The sequence below is a fragment of the Zea mays genome, chromosome 4 (genome assembly GCF_902167145.1).
Source record: "Zea mays cultivar B73 chromosome 4, Zm-B73-REFERENCE-NAM-5.0, whole genome shotgun sequence".
Classification (NCBI taxonomy): Eukaryota; Viridiplantae; Streptophyta; class Magnoliopsida; order Poales; family Poaceae; genus Zea; species Zea mays.
The window spans coordinates 205,661,721-205,683,854 of record NC_050099.1 but is presented as its reverse complement, the minus strand read 5'-3'; the positions used below and the strand labels follow the sequence as shown (position 1 = coordinate 205,683,854).

The following is a 22,134-nucleotide window of genomic DNA, read 5'->3' as shown; positions in this document are numbered from 1 at the left end:
ATGTGTTTACTAGCCTTCTAGGACTAGTAATTGTATCACATTTGAGTCCTAGAGGATTGGGACGCTTCAATACCAGAGCCTAATCATCAAAACATCTTAGCTTCTCCTCCTTGATATCTTGGCCTTTCCTAAGTCCTTGTTGGTCCTCTCCAAGGTTCCTAATCATCAAAACATCCATGGCACCAAGCGTAATCTCTAAAACATAATTGAGTAAGTTAGAACAAACCTAGAGATTTAGCTGTAATGCATGTGCTTGTGTTGTCGATCCATGCATTGTTTGTACGGGAGTGATGTCCTCATCAACCTCGGGCGCAAGTTCCGCCTTGCCCAACTCTAAACTCAACCTCGGGCGCAAGCTCCACCTCGCTCGAACTAGGCCTCGGCTACATGCTCCCCGTGAATCCTGTGGAAAGCCACTCCATCGACTATGGCACGCGTCATCAAGTCTCAAGACAAGGCTTGGTTGCGACTTCAGATGGACCTCTGCCTCGCTCGAACTTGGATATTCCCTTGATATCTATGACAGAAGACTTCCCAACGTCATCAAAAACAGTGGAACTGATGCATCCCGTAAGAACCTTTTTCCCGTGATGGGGACTGTGTCAACCACTGCGGTATTGGCAACTCCACGCTAGGAGGGCTCGGATACGTGACCGAGCCCTCAGCCTCAGCCTTGGCTCTCAACAGAAAACAGGCAAGCACACGTCAACAACAAAGTATCAGGCCATACTGTCTACAGGACATAAAGTCACCCCTTCACAGAGTGTAGTCAACTCCCGTCTACGAGGCGGCTCTCCCTGGCACTACAGGAATCCCGTCGATTCCTGTCAGCCAAAGTAATTCCTGTCGGCCAGTGAAAAGCCGACGAGAATTAAGTAATTCCCGTCGGCCATCTATTAGCCGACGGGGGTTAAGTTATTCCCATCGGCCAAGTCACAAGCCGACGGGGGTTAAGTTATTCTCGTCGGCCACATCACAAGTCGACGCGGATTAAGTGTTTTAGAGCCAGGCCGGGGACGCGCGGGCTTATTTCTTCTTCTCCGTCACTCGAACCGTCGCCGTCTGCTACCCGCGCATCCGACCGCCTGCCGTGCCCAGCCCCCGCCCGAGCGCCGCCGTGCCTAGCCCCGCCCCCAGTCAGCTCGAGCGACGTCGCACCCAGCCCCGTTGAGCGCCGCCCTCCATGGCCGCACCCGCACGTGCGCCGCCGCCCCTTGGCCCGGCTCGAGCACCGCCCACCGGCCTGGCTCGAGCGTCGCCCCCCCCCCCCCCGCTCGCCCTGGAGCGCCGCCGTCCCTGCCCGAACGCCGCCTCTAGCCCTCGAGCACCTCGTACCTCGAGCATCACCGTCTCTAGCCCACCGTCGTCCACCGTCCGTCCGTGTACCGACGCGTCGTTCAGCCACCGCAGGCTCGTCGAGGTATAATCCTACCTATATGTAAATACATGTGATTATTTTCGTCGGTTTTTTATGGCCGACGGGAGTTAACTTTCATGTGATTAGAGTTAGTTTAATATCACATGTGATTAGAGTGTGATTAGAGTTAGTTTAATATCACATGTGTGGCTTGATGTTAGGTAAGTATTAATTCTATTATTATAGTAGATTTAACTTATGCTATTGAATTGTTGAATTTGATGTTATTTATTGATGTAGTAATAAATTTGATGTTCTGAAAATATTATTTAATTTAATGGATTTAATGTTGCAAATATTGTTTATTTTCGTTGGTTTTTATGGCCGACAGGAGTTAACTGTAATGCGATTACAATTTATTTAATATTGTTATTTGTTAGTATGATTTGACCTAAATTTGGATGTTGCAAATATTGTTAATTAATGATTATCATGTTAATGTGATGAAGGTGATGTTATGTATATATATAGTTTTACTACTTACCTATAGATGTATGTGTGACGTGTAGAAACATGAATGTCTCACACGCACTCCTTACTCGTACACACAGCCGCAATAATGGGTGATAGACGTGATTGGATGTATGAAGGTTTCAAGAAGGGTGGGTGTCACACAAGTGAATGGTTTGCCAAGACGCAGATGTTTCTGGACCATGCAGCAGCTTTGTCACAAATAGATAATATTAGGTGTCCATGCAATAAATGTAGAAATATGACAAGCCACACCAAGAGGCAGGTCACACTACACCTGTGCTCGCATGGTTTTGTGCCAGGCTATAAGGTCTGGTATCTCCACGGGGAGTCACGTCTTGAACGAGCAGCAGAAGTAGAAGTTGATGACGGTGAAGATGTGGATAGGATGGACCAGATGCTTGAGGATCTGCAGCCTGAACTGGCCCTAGATCATCATGATTCACCTACACCGGAGGTTCAGAAGTTCTTCGACCTCCTCAAAGCGTCAAAAGAGCCTCTTCACGGGCACACTGACGTGACTGTCCTCGAATTCGTGACCCGGCTGATGTCAATTAAGTCCAAGTTTGCATTCTCAATTAATTGTTACAAGGAGCTTGTGGATTTGATTAGCGAGGTTCTTCCTACGGGTCACAAGATGCCCAAAGATATGTACCAGTCCAAGAAATTGCTTGAAGGTCTTGGTATGGAGTATGAGAAGATTGATGTTTGCCAGGACAACTGTATGCTTTTTTGGAAGGAACATGACAGAGAGCAGAAATGCTTAAAATGTGGGAAGTCGAGGTACGTGGAGCTTGTAAATGAAGAAGGGGAGAAGGTGGTGACAAAGGTTGCACATAAACAGCTTCAGTACATGCCTCTCACTCCTAGAGTGAAACGTTTGTTTCTCTCGAGGAAGACCGCTATGCACATGAGGTGGCATAAAGATTGTACGGACAGACAAGATGGGTTAATGGTGCACCCGTCAGATGGTGATGCATAGAAAGCTCTTGACAACTTTGATCTAGATTTTGCCAGCGATGCAAGAAACGTTCATATCGGATTTGCAACAGATGGTTTCACACCTTTCAATATGACCGCTGCGTCATATTCATGTTGGCCTGTCATTGCCATACCATACAACCTTCCACCTGCTCTTTGCATGAAAATGAGTTTATGTTCCTATGTCTTGTTATACCTGGGCCTGAGCATCCTGGCGTACGCCTCAATGTGATGCTTCAACCACTGATTGAAGAGTTAAAGAAGCTATGGCAATGAGTGGAAGCCTATGACTGCTTCAAGAAGCAGAAATTCAATCTTCGTGTTGCGTATCTGTTCTCGGTTCATGATTTTATGGCGTATGGTATTTTCTCTGGATGGAGCGTGCATGGTAGATTGACATGTCCTTATTGTGCTAAAGATACAAATTGTTTTCGTCTTAGTGATGGTGGCAAGATATGTTACTTTGATTGCCATAGATGTTTTCTACCCTTCAATCACCCCTTTAGAAGGCAGAGAAAGGAGTTTAGGAAGGGCACCATCGTCACGAAGGGACCGCCCAAGCGACGTAGTGGGATAGAAATTACAGAAGAGCATAGGAAACTTGTCTTAGACGAGAGTGGGGGAAAAGGTATCAAGGTTTTGGTGAGGACCATAACTGGACTCACATATGTGGCTTGTGGGAGCTTCTTTATGCTAAGTTATTGATTTTGATGCACAACATCGACGTTATGCATCAAGAGAGTATCTTTTGCTAATCCCTCATAAATACATGCATGGATTTCCCTGATAAAACGGAAGACAATGACAAGGCACGCATGGACTTAGCCGTGATTTGTGATCGTCCAACCCAAGTGCTTAGAGAAAACGGAGGCAAACTAAAAGCTGACTATTGTCTGAAACCTAAGCAACGAAAAGAAGTGATGAAGTGGATGAAGGATATTAAATTCCCCGATGGTTATTGTTGGGGACTTGTTCTCAAATGCTATGAAGTAAGAACAAGGCAACATAAAATGTTAAATATGAAAGCCCTTCGTCCTTTGAAGCATTATTTCCCTTTGGATATAATGGATTTCGGACGAAGGTTATGAAGGTCACACCTTCATAATCATAATGAAAGATAAGAGAGATTTATACATAAAACACGGAAAATAACATGATTGCTTTGAACATTATTATTAATTTATTTCTATTTATTTTACTTATATAAACAACAACAAATTACAAATGTACCTTCGGCTTGAAGGAAAGTAAGGGTACAAGCGTGATGCTAATGCCAAGTCAGCGTGAACAGTACGGGAGTACTGTTCATCTATTTATAGGCACGGGACGCAGCCCGTGTAAAATTACATTAATGCCCTTTACTTTTATCAATAACTCTATAGTAATTCTTCGAGGTCTAATTTGGCTTTTCATCTTTAAGTCGGTTTCCCCTTTCTGCTATCATGCCGAAGCTCTTCTGCACATAGCTTCGTGATCGTTTCATCCTTCGTCATGATCGTCTTCCATTTCAGTCAAGCCTCGTCTTGACCATGCTCTTGTATACCCGCAACCTGATTCCGAAGATACCTACTCGCATACTTGGAAAACATTGTCAAATCATATTTTTGAGGACCTTCGGAAGCCGAAGGCCCCCAACAGTAGCCCCTCGCAATATTAATTTGCTAGAATGATAAATTCATATTGCGACATGGACGAAGGCCTTAAGCCGAAGGTCCGAAAAAACACCTTCTCTTTGCTAGAATAGCAACAGTCTTTAACAAGCGGGACCCTCCAGTTTTCAACGCACTAGGTGTATAAATAAGAGCTCATCACGAGTTTATTTGGCACGCTCTCTTGCCAACTGCTTTTACTCACCCAACTTTTAACCTGCGCGCAACAACACTTGCTTGGCTTTTAGATTTTTAAGCTTCGGGTTCGAGAGCACTTTCTCAGCGTTTGCAAGGATGTCTGAAGATAAAAAAAGGTGTTGGTGATTCGAAGCTAAGTCTTTCTGAGGAGATGCATCTAGGCTTTCTTCAATCAATGTCGAAGACTAATACAGAGAAGATTACTAAAGAAATTTTGGAGGGTTTATCTGAAGATACCGGCGACAGTGACAGTTATGATGTGGATAGCGGTGGTGAAGACTCCGAAGATCGACCTTGGCGACCAAGCCATGCGGTTTTTGGTAAATCAAGTATTAAAGAAAATCATCTTGTCAATATGAGGGGCAGATATTTCCGGGACTTGTCCGTTGTGAGGGCTGATGAAGGAGAGAAGACTTGTTCGACTCCTGAGGAGAATGAAGTCGTGGTATTCCGAAGCTTCTTGAAAGCTGGACTACGATTTCCCTTAAGCAGTTTTGTTGTAGAAATACTGAAGATATTTGAAATCTACCTTCACCAACTTACCCCCGAAGCAATCATAAGGATGAATATCTTTGTGTGGGCCGTGAGGAGTCAAGGTTTGGAACCTAATGCGAAAAGTTTCTGCAACATACATGAATTGTTGTACGAGACAAAACCCTGGGGTAAAGAACAGTATCACAACAATTTTGGCTGCTACAGCTTCGGCTCCCGGTCTGGGTCAAGCTGCCTCGTGCCTACCTTTCGAAAGAGGTGGCCCGGCGACTGGATGACGGAATGGTTTTACGTGAAGAATGACTTGAAATCACGGGAAGATATAAAAAGGATCATTATGCGTCCCATCTGGCAACGCTTCGGCCTGCGGAGGCCGAAGGTGGAAATGAATGAAGCAGCCGAAGAATGCCAGAGAGCCTTCGGTGTTGTTTGCTCTTTTATTGGGACAAGGGATTTGGTCCAAGAACACATTGCCTTCAGAGTATGGCCGCTTGTGGAAAAATGGGAAATGCCAAAGGAAACCATTAAAGAAACTGACGAAGGTGGACTAGTCAGGCTGAAATACACATTTAAATACGGAGATAAATTCGTTGAGCCGGATGATGACTGGTTAAAAAGTATTGAGGCCATCAGTGATGAATTGCTTGGTGTATACTCAAAGGCCGAAGATACTGCATTATCAGCGGCCTTCGGAGGCCGAAAGAGGAAGAGGCTCAATCGAGTATTTGATGCAATTGGGTTTGTCCACCCCGACTACCGCTATCCAGCGCGAGGTGAAAAAAGAAAGAATACATCTTCGGCGAAGGAAACTGCTCCAACCGCTCCTAGCGAGCCGGCGCCGAAGAGGAGAAGGGTAAAAGTTCTCACACACCGGCCACGTTATATTGAACCGGCCACAGTGCCTGCATTTGTCGGTGGGACTCTTTCGGCTACTGAAGCTAAAGAGATAGCTCCCCTGCCAAATATTGAAGTGCTGGCCGAAGTGCCAGTGACTGAAAAAATAGAAGAAACGAGGGCTGAAGAAGTAAAGACATCAGAAGTCTTGAGTCCTTCGGCAAAAACTGAGGCAACAAAAAGCCATAAGGGTCCAGCAGTGACCCCTAAAAGAAAAAGGATGGTTAATGTGCTAGATGTTTTAGAGACAATTAAATCTTCAAGCACAACTCCAAAGAAAATTGCTAAAACTTCCGAAGTGCACACTGAAACCTTTGACGCCGAAGCTTCAAAGCCACAGTCTGAAACTGAAGCCGGGCCTTCAGAGCCCGCCAAGGTGAAATGCTTGGAAACTGAAAAAACAGAAATGGCAGAACAAATTTTGAATGAAGAAACTGGCACTGCTACCCCCGAAGCATCTTCCAAAATACGTGATTATATTGTACGACATGCTTCGGGGAAGAGATTATCTGAAGAAGAGATTTTTGAAGCTAATCACTATGCCCGAGAACTGAAGTATCCGAAGGGGGCCTTAGTGTTCAACGGCACAAATGAAGATGACTTCTTATACTGCCTCCCAGACAACAAAGAATTATCTGTCTACCGGGAGATGGCTAGAAGTATGGGGTTCCCGAAGCTTGAAGCTGGGCTCTGCGCTATGACAAAGGACGATCTTGCGGATAGCCTTGCATATAATAGTCTGAAGGTATGAAAATTGTATATTTGGAAATTTGTAATTTTTGAATTATTCTTTTATTCTTATACTAATTCTTTTTTCATATAGGGTTTAATACTGAGCAACGCTTTGAGAGCGCAAAAGAATGCCGAAGACGAGAGCTATAATATTGCTTTCAACAACCTACGAACAGAGGTTATTAAGCTGAGGAACGAAGCTTTGGAAAAAGATAAAATTCTGCTTACATTGGTGGATAAAATAAAGGAAGACGAAGCTACCTCTAAGGCTCAAGCTGAAGCCCAAAAACGCGAAATTCAGGATCTTCGGAAACAGCTGGCCAGAGCTAAAGAAGAACGTATACTTGATGAAACAAAATGAGAACTTAGTGATCAATGGGCAAATCATTTGGAAATAAATGTTGAAGAGCTTCGTGCAGCCAAGAAAAGGTGATATGACAAATCCATAGAGTGTGTTAAGAAAATAAAATCCAGCTTCGCCAGCGTTGGCGCATTCTCTAGCGAAGAAAATTTCACAAGGGGGAATCCAGAAGGCCCGATTGAATGGATCAGCCACGAAGCCGAAGCCTTCGAGGAAATCTTGAATAGCCGCGGAGACATATGTGCTTTTTCAGGCGCCAGGGGGATTGCTACTGTTTTGGAAAGAAAAGGCTGCGATCATGTGAAATCTTTAGCGCAATCCGAAACTGCCTTGTCTTCCGAAGATATTAAAGACCCCTCGACCGAAGCAAGCCTGGTTGGTGGAAAATTTTTCACCGACATCTGGGACAATGGCGGCCGAGAAATGGCCCAAGAAATCATTCAAAAAAGCGAAAAAGGCATCTATGATGCTAGGAAGGTAGCAGAGGCTGCTGAGAAAAGCACAGAGCCCGAAGGGCAAATAGGTATTAATTAGTGATAACTGACTCTTCATTGTAACTTTTTGATTTTGAACTTATTCATTGTTTGTAATAGTAATATATTGTATCTTCTCTTCCCTCAGAACCTGCTGAGCTATCACCAGGCCCCCACACGAAGGGGGATGACGAAATTAAACAAATGGCCGAAGCCATCATGGATAGAGTTGTTGATCAGCTTCTAAATGAAGCTGCAGAAGTAGTCTTAAAGGAAGATTAAATGCTGATGTAAAAACATTTAGATTGTAATGCTTGCTGAGTATCATGTGTAATATTGTGTAACTTTGGATATAGCATTTTAGCTGTTTATAATTCTATTTTTGACGATGCATGAAACATCACATACGTACCTTTTTTGAGCCTTCGGCGAAAAAAACATCTTCCCTTCTTTTCATGCTTCGTAAAAATCAATGATCAATCCTTGTGAAATCAATAATCAATAGGTCCTTCCATTTCAGAGTTTGACGATGGTATAACTTTTCAACGGCTATTTTTTGTGCCTTGTCACTATTTCTTCAAAACAATCTTCGAATACCAATATCGAGACCCCCCTTCTTGCGTTGTTGATGCACTATGATGTATGATGTTATGCTATGCAAATGATGTAATGATGTAATGCTGTGCAAAATGATATTTACCGAAGGTTGACATTAATTTTTCTCTGTAAGCCTCCCTTAGGAGCTTCTTCGCCTTTTACTTCAGCGGAATCAGCGTTTATTTTTCGCTGTAAGCCTCCCTTAGGAGCTTCTTCGCCTTTTACTTTCAGCGGAATCAACGTTTATTTTTCGCTGTAAGCCTCCCTTAGGAGCTTCTTCGCCTTTTACTTTCAGCGGAATCAGCGCTTATTTTTCGCTGTAGGCTCAGAAAACTTACACTGCGCTCCCTTAGGAACGACTTTTTGCTGCTTCGAAAAAATTGCGTTGCATTCCTTAGAACAAATTTTTGATAATTCGAAGGTCCTCCTTGCCATCATAAATTCTCATGCTTCGGCAACTTAGGCCTGTGGAAAAGATATATTTTTATTATGGTAAAAAGCGAAACTATTACAAGAAATTGAAAGACGATAAAAAACATTTAGACTCTCCATAATTGTTCCTTATTAAAAAGAAAATAATACTGAATGTGAAAATGCGAAAAGATGCTGTCGAGGTAGGATATTTTCAGTAAATGTGCTTCGACTCCGGCACAATGCTATTGACTGTGCGAGCTTCGGACTCCTCTCTGAAGTCCCGCTGAAGGTGAGTGTGCTGACTCCCTTCTGGCTGCTGACCTCGTTGTGTTGGTGGTGGCGGTGGAGGCTGTTGCCAAGATGCTTGGGGTTGGCTTGCCGAAGCAACAGAAGCTGCAGAGTGATTGCCTACATATTCTGGAATGTAAGGCGAATGGTACGAAACAGTATGCATGACCTGCTTCGGCTGACTCTGTTGTGCTGCAGCTTCTGCTATCTCCTTTTGCTTCTGGATTGTAACATGGCACATCCTGGTGGTATGGCCCTTGTCTTCACCACAGAATAGGCAGTAGATTTTTCTTGGCTGATCCCCAAATCTTCCCCCGAAGCCCCTGGCGCCTCTGCCCCTTGGCGCTGGCGGCCGAAAAGAGCTTTGCTGCTGTCCCGAAGCTTGCGAGGAGTATTGTGGCCTTTGCTATTGGCTCCCTCTATCATCATTCTGAGTGGAGTTATGAATTGACCTGACGTGCCTCGGATGAAATCTTCCTCCGAAGCCCATGGTCATTTCAGAGAACCTGAATGCCTCCTCCCTTCTTTGGCAGAAGTCATTGTCAGCTCGGATATACTCGTCCATCTTCTGGAGCAGCTTCTCCAAAGTTTGTGGTGGCTTCCTGGCAAAGTATTGCGCTGAAGGTCCCGGCCGAAGTCCCTTAATCATGGCCTCAATGACAATTTCATTGGGCACTGTTGGCGCATGTGCCCTCAGACGCAGAAACCTTCGGACATACGCCTGAAGGTATTCTTCGTGGTCCTGGGTACACTGGAATAAAGCTTGAGCAGTAACTGGCTTCGTCTGAAACCCTTGAAAGCTGGTTATCAACATATCCTTCAGCTTCTGCCATGAGGTGATTGTCCCTGGCCGAAGAGAGGAGTACCAGGTTTGAGCGACACTCTTGACAGCCATGACAAAAGACTTTGCCATGACTGCAATATTGCCACCATACGAAGATATGGTTGCTTCATAGCTCATCAAGAATTGCTTCGGGTCTGAATGACCGTCGTACATGGGGAGCTGGGTGGCTTGTAAGACTGGGGCCATGGTGTAGCCTACAATTCTGTTGATAGAGGAGAAGCATCATCAAAAGCAAAATTTCCATGATGGAAATCTTCATACTAGTCGTCCTCATTGTAGAAGCCCTCCTGATGAAGCTCTCTGCGCGGAGGCCTTCGGTTCTGGTCATCCTGAGCAAGATGACGAACCTCTTCCGAAGCTTCATCTATCTGCCTCTGAAGGTCAGCTAGACGAGCCATCTTCTCCTTCTTTCGTTGCACCTGTTGATGGAGCATCTCCAGGTTTTGGATTTCCTGGTCCAAGTCGTCCTCCGGAGGCGTTGGACTGGTGGCCTTCCTCTTCTGGCTTCGGGCCTCCCTAAGAGAAAGGACGTCCTGATTGGGGTCCAGCGGCTACAGAGTGACAGCCCCTGTCGCTGAAGCTTTTTTCGGCGGCATGACGAAGGTGATGCTTGCCGAAGATGTTCAAAGCTCAAGAAATGGAAGTGAGTTCACCGGAGGTGGGCGCCAATGTTGGGGACTTGTTCTCAAATGCTATGAATTAAGAACAAGGCAACATAAAATGTTAAATATGAAAGCCCTTCGTCCTTCGAAGCATTATTTCCCTTTGGATATAATGGATTTCGGACGAAGGTTATGAAGGTCACACCTTCATAATCATAATGAAAGATAAGAGAGATTTATACATAAAACACAGAAAATAACATGATTGCTTTGAACATTATTATTAATTTATTTCTATTTATTTTACTTATATAAACAACAACAAATTACAAATGTACCTTCGGCTTGAAGGAAAGTAAGGGTACAAGCGTGATGCTAATGCCAAGTCAGTGTGAACAGTACGGGAGTACTGTTCATCTATTTATAGGCACGGGACGCAGCCCGTGTAAAATTACATTAATACCCTTTACTTTTATCAATAACTCTAGTAATTCTTCGAGGTCTAATTTGGCTTTTCATCTTTAAGTCGGTTTCCCCTTTCTGCTGTCATGCCGAAGCTCTTCTGCACATAGCTTCGTGATCGTTTCATCCTTCGTCATGACCATCTTCCATTTCAGTCAAGCCTCGTCTTGACCATGCTCTTGTATACCCGCAACCTGATTCCGAAGATACATGCTCGCATACTTGGAAAACATTGTCAAATCATGTTTTTGAGGACCTTCGGAAGCTGAAGGCCCCCAACAGTTATGCTGCTATTTTTAGAAGATCTGTGAACTTGAAGACAATGAAGATGAATGAACTCAAGAGCCATGACTTCCACATAATTATGGAAAGGCTCATGCTTGTAATGTTTCGTGGGTGCATTTCCGATGCTATGTGGAAAACGTTAGCTGAAGTTAGCTATTCCTACAAACAGTTGTGTGCTAAAGAAATCAGAAGAGATGTGATGGAACAGCTGGAGAAAGAGGCACCGATGCTTTTGTGCAAATTGGAAAAAATATTTCCACCGAGTTTCTTAATTCCTATGCAACATCTCTTTATACATCTTCCATATGAGGCTAAGGTCGGTGTTCCTGTTCAGTACAGATGGATGTTTCATATAGAAAGAGCATTAAAGAAGCTTAGAGCAATGGTGGGCAATAAGGCAAGAGTTGAAGGATGTATTGTGGAACAATTTAAACTGAAGGAGGTAGCACACTTCACAAGTTGTTACTTTGCAGAAGAACATAATGTATTTGCTCGAAAGAAGAGGTACCATGATGATGAACGAGAGATGCCTCCATGTAGTGATCTTTCGATTTTTCAGACAAACGGCAAATCCATTGGTCCACCCAAGGCATATCACCTAACTATGGAAGAACAAAAGTCTGCTTTACTGTACATGTTCACGAATATGCCTGAAGTGGAGAAATACTTTGTGTAAGACTCGTTTCCTTAAATTGTTCATATGTGAATTAGTTTATGTTAACAAATATCTCATGTCATACAATAATATTTGACAACGAGTTTGATGAAAAAAACATGAGGTGTCTTGGTAGGCCAACAGCGAGAGACATAGACAAATTGCGATGCGATGGTATGCATGGGCGACCTAATTTCATTATGTGTCTTTGAGACCGTGTAAGTCTCAATTATGTGGCTCCGAGACCTAATTTTAGTTAACTAATATTACAGAATTTGCTAATGCTTTATGGCATAATTGACAGTTTGGGGAGGAAATGAATTTGAATGATGACTTACGTCAGTTATCTATTGGAAGCGTAACTGCCAAAAGCTATGGACATTACGACGCCAATGGATATCGCTTTCGATCAAGCATTTTCGAATCAAGTCATCCTATGGCTGCCACTCAAAATAGTGGAGTCGTTACTAGGGCAACCGACATGGAAGGACACGAAGCCTGCTATTACGGGAAAATCAAAAATATAATCGAGATTACATTTGCTGGAAATAAGCCTTTAGCGCTAGTGGTGGTGGAAAATCGCATGGATGGTAAGCTCTAACTTATGAAATTACATGGTTGACACTAAATTGATTATGCTGTAATCATAATTTTTGAATCACTTATAGATACGCACTCTTCGACGGATTCATTGACTCGTCGTCGGTAAGATCTCAGAGGACGGGTTTGTCTTCCCGTAGCTCATGCTCTTGTCGACCGAACGAGCAGAAGTTGGAGATTATGAGGATGCGTGAAGAGATGAGACAACAACGAGAATATATGGAGGCTTGCAATGCACATAACCAAGCGATGTATCAAGTGAGTATACATAATACGAACTCTAAATTATTATATTTCTATACAACATCTTCAATAGTAACACATATGTTTAACATTTAATGCAGCAATAGGGCATGACAACAAATATTCCACCGCCACCACAATGGAGCCAGTTTGCATCCACATTGGCTCCGCCACCACAGTTCAACACTCCTCCGACACATATACCTGCACCTGGATATAGGGTACGTTTGATAACTCTCGATGAATTTATACACTTGTATACTTTTTTATATTTGCATTTAACGTGTTGATATTTGTATTAAAAATGTTGATATTTGCTAACTTGTATAGGTTACGCCTGAAGCGGGTGATAGTGGGTCTAATCCCACAGCAGGGACTGGATTTGTTGACTCCCTCTTCACGTTCCCTCCTCCTGGTGGCAGCAGTGGTCAAAGCTCTAACCACCAAAGTGGTGGTTATCTCTAAACACTTGAACTCGTGCACGCTATGTTTCTTAACTAGTGGACGCTATGTTTTTCGTGAACTAAACACTTGAACTTATCTCGTTGTTTGAAATGTTTGTGTAAACTATGTTGGTGATGTTAAGTATGTGATGTGTGAATTAATTATCAATGCATGTGTTTGTAATGTGTCTGTTCTGTGTGATGATATATATGTTTTGTGTGCAATTGTGGAGAAATAGTGACATAATTTGGTGCTGGTTTTGCAGCAGTATAGGTTATTTCTCGTCGGCCCAGTTAATTCCCGTCAGTTATGGTCGAACCGACGGGGATTAACAATTAATTCTCGTCGGCCCAGTAACTCCCGTCGGCCAGGTAGGGCCGACGGGAATTAATTGTTAATCCCTGTCGGTTTGACCTGGCCGACGGGAGTTAATGCTAATTCCCGTCGGCTTATACGTGGTCGACGGGAATTACTTATTCCCGTCAGCCGCCGACGGGAATTAGCTTATCCCCGATATCTGATGGCCATCGGCTTAAGGCCGACAGGAGTTAGCCATATACCGACGGGAATTAGTTATTCTCGTTGGTTTATAGGTTATTCCCGTCGGTTTTTAGCCGACGGGAATTAACTAGATTCCTGTAGTGTTGGCCTATAAACAAGACAGTCCATAGCTCCACGAAGGGGAGAGAGAGGGTGAACACTTAGCAATATTCTCCTCATACAGTATTGGCACTAGCCTCAGTCACTCCCACGGACTTATGGTCCTCCCCTCTCCCGTCGTGCTTGTAACCCCTACTGTGAGCATTTAGGTGCGAGTAATATAAGCATCATCACTCCTCCGCTGGAAGTAGGGCCCTTCGTAGCCCGAACCAGGATAAATTGTGTGTGTCAACTCGCATCACCATCTGGGTCTAGGGCATGTGATGCTATTTTACTGGTTGGTTAGTCCCACGGGTCCAAACACCGACAATACCCGCTAATCATCAAGGACAATTAAGAAAACTCACATAAATTAATGGTATTACAGAAATTGAAGATTATGTGCAAACCAAACACTCTTGAACCTTGTATTCTAATTTATTGAAGTTGTTTCATGTTGAAGCTAGAAAATCGAAGCTGCAATTATTGAAATGAAGCCCTTCCAAACAGGGTCTTAGTATCGTCTATATAATAGGTGAATTGATATCTCGGGTATCCATTTGGATACCTATGAATAAAATATGTTATTTAAATCTGCTCGATATATTTTAGATACCTAAATAATAAAACTCGTGAGTAAATTTTTCTTCACGTATCTATATCCCATATAACGTACGGATATCCACATTAATGTGCCCACCAACTGCCCAACTGTCATCCCTAGTGGTGGGGCCGGAACCAAAACCTAGATGAACCACATAGGGCACAGGAGAGATAGATAGGCAGGTCGCAGGTAGGGGGGCGGCGGCAGCATGGGGCGGGGCTAGCCCAATCAGACTAACCAAACCCTAGTCGTGACGTGGAGTTGGTACAGCTGGGGAGGATGACGAACAAATTGGACGATCCCGGCGTGTCGTCAGAGACCTCGGCGGCGGCCGACGGCGAGATCTGGGGCACGTGGGAGGAGCTCCTCCTGGCGTGCGTCGTGCAGAAGCATAGGCAAGTCGCAGGTAGGGGGTGGCGGCAGCACGGGGCGGGGCTAGCCCAACCAGACTAACCAAACCCTAGTCATGACGTGGAGTTGGTACAGCTGGGGAGGACGACGGACAAATTGGACGATCCCGGCGTGTCGTCAGAGACCTCGGCGGCGGCCGGCGGCGAGATCTGGGGCACGTGGGAGGAGCTCCTCCTGGCGTGCGCCGTGCGGAAGCACGACACAGCCAGTTGGGACTCCGTAGACATGGAGATGTTGTACCGCTGCCCTCCCGCCGCGGCCGAGAGCCTCATGCCTACCGGGTGCCGCCTTCGCTATCGCCTCCTCCACCGTCGGCGCCGAGGAGCCCGACGCGGCCTCCGCCGATGAGTGCGTGGAGGAGCTCCGCATGCTGCACGTCGCCGAGCTCCGTCACGAGGTCGAACGATACGATCTCTCGATCATGTAAATGGCCGCGAGCACGAGCAGAAAATACAAGCATCCCTACTCGTGCATCATTTTTTCTTTTTTTCCTTTTTCAACCATACCTAATTAATACCTTCGTCCCAATTTATAATTCGTTTAATTTTTTATCACAAGTTTGACCAACTTGTCTTATTAAAAAATTATAGAAAAATAAAAAAAATGTTATGGTTTTATTTATTATCACAGATATTTACATATGACTTAATTTTTTATTTTTTTATGAATTTTTTGAATAAGACGAGTAATCAAAGTTAGGGTTGAAAATGTCAAACGAATTATATTTTAAAATGGAGACAGTATTATTTTATCCTCCACCACTGTAGATGACCTTACCTCCCTCTCTTTCTCTTTACTTTATTTGGATCTATATTTATTTTTATTAGTTTTTGCTAGTCTATGTTTGGCTTGATATTTTTCCTTTTCCACACTTTATTTTGATTATTCTGCTCACTAACTGATGGGCCTAAAAACGCTGCTCGCAGGATGACGAGAAATACAGGAGCACGACCATAAGGCGCCACGTGGACCTTGGGACGGTGAGGTCGAAGCTAGATGGTGGGGCAGGGGCTACACCTCGGCAGCTGAATTCTACCAGGACCTGATCCTCATGTGCGCCAACATGCTGGTCTTCTTCCCACGCGGCTCGCTCGAGCACGTTGTGTGCGTGTGTTAGATCGAGTATGCAGCTCGCCATGCACGGTGCGTGGACGAACTGCATGCATGCACATGAGGGCGTCGAGAGCCGGTTAAGAGGGAGGCCGTGACGTGCGCGTCGTGCGCGCGGCAGTACCGCTAGAGCGTGTGCGTCTGCATGCTGGAAGGAGTGGCGGAGAAGCTAGCGCCTGGGCTGGTGACTTGTTCGTGCGTGTGAGGAGGTTGCTTGCATGCAAAGCAAAATGAGTGGAGGCTGGTAGTGGATGGGTGGAGTTTGTAGCTCTCTGTATGATTAGTCTATAAAGGCTCATGTACTGCTCAGTTGCAAACTACGGCAAGGAAATAGAAAACGCAACGTCCGTACGTTGTAGGTGTGTGCGCGCCAAGTTCCTGTGTCCATTGTCTTGTGTACAACTACTGTTCATCTCTGTCTATCTCTGTTCTTGGCGTTCCAGCGAGCGTGTGAGCGCCAGTAGATTCCAACAACATGTTCAACGACCAGCTACGACCCTCGGGGAAGGCCACAGGGCCGCTGGCGGTGGCCAAGATGGCCAAGGCAGAGGCCAAGTGTGGCGGAACCACCCGAATTATTCCAGCTTAAGTGCCAAAGTCACGCCTCAGGGGTCGTAACACACTTAAATCGGAATAACCCGTCAGTCCCTCAGATCTAGTCTGATGGAGCCACTTAACCAGGATCAAATTCTACAATCTCACTCGAAGGTGAGTCACAGAAGAAATACAATAAAACAGGAATCCTCAAATTAAGTGCTGAATTATTACATAGATCGGAGCTTTTGGGTAGCAAATAAGAGTTCTCAAAATAAAATACAGCGGATAATCAATGTCGTCGGTAATGAGGAAATGGGCAAGGCCTAGCCCACTACTCCTCGTGCTCCTCTCCTGCCGGAGCAACATCCCACTCGACCGTCCAACCAGGTGGCAGGGTGGTAGGCCAAGTCACACCATCAACCATTTCCTGAATGGTACTTGCAAAAATTATGCCACAAGCAAAGCTGAGTATACTAATACTCTGCTAGACTTAACCGGTGTGAGGAGTCTACTCCTCTACCTCTAGACTATGCAGTTGTTTGGCTGAGGGGTTTGGTTTGCCAAAAGCACTAGCGGTTTCTAAAATCAATTTTTAGCTTTTCAAATTCTATCATCATTAACTTAGCTAGATTTGCTCCTTCTAAGCATCCATGGTGACAAGCATTTAGTTCAATCAACAAATTATCTCATGTAACCTCATTTCACTTCTTACTCGATGCAGTACAAGGGGTCAAGCAGTCTCATTAGCTGCGAGAAGCAGACGATTCGAATCGAGTTTTAACCTTGCAAGGTAAACCTAAACACACGGCATGTCAGGGTACTCCGACCGCACACATGACAACCGTCCCCATCGATTCCCCGTTCGCGTCCAGGCCTCACCGCCTTGGCATACAATGCTCCACTGACCCCGGCTGCCACCGTGCAGTGACCGCACTTGTACTCACCATAGCTAGCATGGGAGACCCAGTCTCAGGTCGCATGAGGGATAAAGTCCGCGCCCGGCTTCACTCAGGTACTAGGTTTACCGGTTACCATTTTTCCCGGCATGTGCTTAGTACGTTCAAAAGCTTGACTCAGGTATCCACACATTAATCCTTAATTCCTTTTTCCCGTCTCGTGGACAAGGCATCCTCCCTGGATCCAAGTCCATAGACCAACATAGATCCCGTTATCAAGATGAATACAATCAATTCCTGACCTCGCGCGAGTGCTAGAAAAATCACTCGACTTCTACCGAGATCCTGATTAGCAAGCAGCTACTCGACCTAGCATACTAGTATTCATCTCAAAAAGGAATCCTAAGTTCATGCAACTAGAGGTTTCAAGCAACTCCTACACTTAAGTGCACATTACAATCCTACAAACATTAAGTGTAGTAAAGTAGCATATAATAATACGGTTATGCATATAAACCAGGGCTTGCCTTCAATTGCTGGGGCTGCGGGGAGATCCTCAATAGCAGCCTCGGAAGCTTGCTCCTGGTCCTCCTCTTGGACAAATCCTTGCTCGGGGATGAGCACGTACTCTCCGTCGGCAAGATTACAATCTAATGAATGCAATGCGTAAGATATATGCATGATATGATATGTGCTTTAGAAATTACAACTTTTGACGGTGTATGATCTACTTGAGTTAGACAAGGTTAACTTTACTTATGTAAGACCCTTGAGTGGTATACTTGGTAAATTGGGTCAAACTTTAGCTAAGGTAAGTGGTAGGTTTATTTTTTTGGGGTTCCACTGAATTCTTTTTAAGCCTTAGTGGGAATTGATAAGTACTCAAGTTAGACTTATTGGGGTGAGGTTTATTTCTTCTTCCCTTTTCTTTTATTCTCTTTAATGTTTTGGAGTGGGTTTGAACTACAAGTTGCTTTAATAAAATTACAAAAATTCTGCAAAAATTACAGAGGCTTGGTACTGGTGTATAATTCTTTGCCTCAAAATTTGGGGATCAGAAAGTGAATAGTTTTCTCTAGATAAAATTACCAAATTTTAGGGCAGAAGGGGTGCTTGAACTACAACTATTATTTAACAGTGGGTAATTCTCTAAAACTTATTTTTGCTGGCTTTTAGGTGCTATAATAAGACTTGATACAAATTTCTAGCTATTAATATCTTTTAGTTATTTTACTATGGTTTTCTCAAGTTTCTAGCCCAAGAGGTGCTTTCTACTACCACTATATTTGAAAAATACCAAACAATAGAGTTCTTATTTTTCTTAGCTTTTGTTTTGCGTAAGAGCAATGATTCTGAAGTTTGGCATCTTTTTGCTTAAGGGAAGGGGTGGTATGCATTAATTGGATTAAGTGGCTTTTCTTATAAAGTTTGGACAATAGGTATTATTTTACATCTTTTTAATGGTTTTGCATTTTTTTCTGGTGGCTTATCTCATTATGGACTTAGCAAATTTTTGGCTGCCCATTATTGCATCATTATGGGTTATACATTATTTATTTGGAAAATGCCTCATTATCATCTTATATTTATTTTCCTTACTAAAAATGTTGGGCTGAGGTGTTCATTATTTTTGCAGTGGGGCTCTGGTGGTTATAAGTCCACTAAATTTTTATTATCAATTTTGGGTCTAGTTTTGTAATTCTAATAATTGATTTTCAGTTCAAATAATGCTAAATAAAACATTTTATTTTAAAACTGATCTGGACTAAAGGTCTATTTATTTTTCCTAGGTTCTTTGTTACTTAAGAAAATTAGGAAAAATAATTCCACTCACTGCTCATTACTTTCTAATGCCTTTCTTATTTTTCCTAAGTTTTGGGCAAAATAGCTTTAAATGAGTATCTACACTATATTCTTCAATACTGGGGTTCCTATTATTTTTAAACAGTGCTTAAGTGAGGTTTGAACATCTACAAATTTTCTTAGGTTCAGCACAGAAGTAAAACTAATTTTCCTTAATTAAACAAGGTTTGGTCAGTTTCTGTTTTTAATTTTAAACTCTAAAATTTAGAACAGAAAGCATAGGGTTTATCATTTTTAAATGATAGTTCATAATATTTAGGATCTAGCAAAATTAGTTTGACAACTTTTGATTAAGAATTCATCATGTTATGGTTTTTCTAAGTTCTCTGGTTATTTAAAAAGATTAACAGAATTGATTAAATGGAAAACTACTTTGCATTGGGGTCCTTGGCGGGTGTTTTAAGTTTTCTTCACGGATCAGTCCCTGGGCTACTATTCAAATGAGTCACTGACGTTACAGAAAACCCCTCGGGTTCTTCTAATCCTAACCCGAGGTCCTTCTCCTAACTCAAACAGTAACCGCGGCGGAAGAAAGGGCGGAGGGGCTTACCGGCGGTGAGATTGCTCCGGTGAGGTGGTCGAGGACGTAGGGGAGGTCTCGGGGATCACAGCGATGTGCGGGTTGCCGTCGGGGATGGTCGGAGTCGGCCGGTCCACGTGCACAGGCGGGGATGCTCGTCGGCGGCGAGGAGTTCGGCCTGCTCACGGCGCGATAGTTCAATTGAACGGGTCAGAGAGCTTCACCAGGGAACAAGAAAGGGGTGTGCGCGAGGAATTGAAGAATGGCTCACCGGAGAGCTTGGTCCACGCGCGCAGGCGGGCGACCGAAGTCCGGTGAAGTCGATCTCGGGCTTCCGGTGAAGTCCTGCCGGGTCCGAGGGCTTGAAAAGCTTCACGGGCCACTGGCGGAGCTAGCCGAAGCACTGGCTCGACTTGGGGGCGGCTGGAGTGGGCTGGCCACGGTTGCCGAAGCTCAGGCGGTGGTGGCGGGCGGAAAAGAGCTCGCCGGAGCTAAGGAGGGGTTGCTGGCCGGTGAGGGTGAGCGCGGGGTGAAGTGAGGCGCGCCCGGGGAGGCTTTATAGGCACGGACGGGCACGACCGAGGGCCAGGGCGCGCGGCGGACTTGACCGAACGCCGGGGCAAGCGCGCGCGCGGGTTGGGCGAGCGCCGGCGTGCCGACCAGGGTCAAACACGTGTGGTCGTGCGTTCTGCGCAAGTTCTAGCGCGTGTGGTCACTCATCCAAGCTTGCTCTCGCCTTGGTCAGTGCACAAAACCTCTTCTCCTCCCTACAAGCTACCGATCTTGTGTGGGGGTCATAGGATTTTGCCTACTGGTTGCAGAGATATGGAGCCCGGAAATCTGGTCTGTCTCCCTGCTCAAAACCGAGGCAAATCCAGGGTTTTGTCATGTCTAGGGCTCGCGTCCCAATGCCATCTTCTGGCACACGACAGAGGGGTTAGTTAGGCACATTTTTGTTAATGGGGCCATTAGGATTCGAGTTAGGGATCAAGGTGAACAGGCTTGATCTTTGGCTCAAGGTCTGAAATTCAGAATTCTGAAATTCAGAATTCCCATTAAGTCCCTACATGAGAAGCTTGATTTGGGGTTTTATTTGAGTTATTTTGGCCAAGCTTTCTCAACCTTTCTTGTTGCTTAATGAATATACTTCAATGTTTATAATTGGCTCAAGCCATGATTTTAAATTTTTCATACCCTTTTCCCTATTTTCTTGAATTTTGCTCATAGGGCTCACTTAGGGTTTTCATTAGGGTTGCAACATTATTACCTTTTTGAAGGACCCATTTGTTTTGATCATGATACTTTTAAGTATATGCTTGGTGGATTCTTCATTCTTAAGTCAATTTGATGCTCATGCTTAATTTGGTTCACATAAAATGATGGTTCTTGGTTTGGCATTTTGAGAGAAACCCTAGGTGACACTGGGGTGTCACACCAAGGTCGGGTCCCTGTTGGAGAAGACGACACCCATCATCGTGTGTCGGAAGCGGAGGTCTGTCGCCAAGGCCGCAGCAATGACGGTCGCCAAGGAGAAGGCGAAGATGAATGACAAGGAGGAGGTTGAAGCGGTGGTGGGCAAGAGGAAACCGGTGGCGCGGGGCCTAAGGATGAACAAGACCCATGGCAGCCCTACTGTCCGGAAGGAGGTGGTGCCGGCGGTGGCAGACAATGTCTCTGGCAGCGACACGCTGCCCAAGGATGCCAAGAGGCAGCCTGCCGCTGACAAGAAAGGCGACGATGGGGGAGTCGCAAAGAAGCGCAACGCCGTCAACTTCCTGAAGCGGATAAAGCAAGGCCGCTCAGCGTCGTCAACGGAGCGTGTGTCACTGCTGGAGACGCTCAAGCTATCGGTCGCGGCGGAGCAGAAGAAGGTCGGGAAAGGCGAGGACGAGAAGGAGCCCGCGAGTGGATCTAGGTCTAGGTCCAGGTCCAAGGCCCAGCCGGGGAGGAGGAACGTTGGCAGGCCACTGAAACGCCCGGCTGCGACCGCGACCCCGATCCCGCCGTCGTCCAAGAGGGCAAGGGGCGGCGGCGAGGGGAAGCGTGGGGGAAGGAAGTGAAGGGGATAATAGGGTGGGATGGAATGGAACGAGCCATAGGTCCAGTCTCAAATTGTCTCAGCTCAACTGTGTGTAAATGACATAGTCACGTAGGAGAGTTCGGACCGAGCTTTTGTAATGTATGCCCATTGCCAGTGACTAGTGTTGTAGGGGTGAAAATTTTGTAACTTCTAGTGACTTTTATTACTTTTATTTTAACCATGAGCAATGAGCAATGCTCATTTTCATTAATCAAAAGTCTGATTGTTGCCCACCCCATTCTCTCGGGATCCCACCGACCCTTACCCAAACAAGCCCTCATATCGTGTCCAGCAGTAGACCAATATAGTCACATAAAACATTGTTTTGCACCGTGTACTATATTATTAGCATAGTAGAGTTTAAATATAGGT

At 44.9% G+C, this 22,134-nt stretch overlaps 1 pseudogene; it reads left to right on the top strand.

Annotated features, from left to right (window-relative positions):
- The first annotated feature begins 14,624 nt into the window (after window positions 1–14,624).
- Window positions 14,625–21,742, top strand: LOC118477085 (uncharacterized; annotated as a pseudogene).
- Window positions 21,743–22,134: the final 392 nt, after the last annotated feature.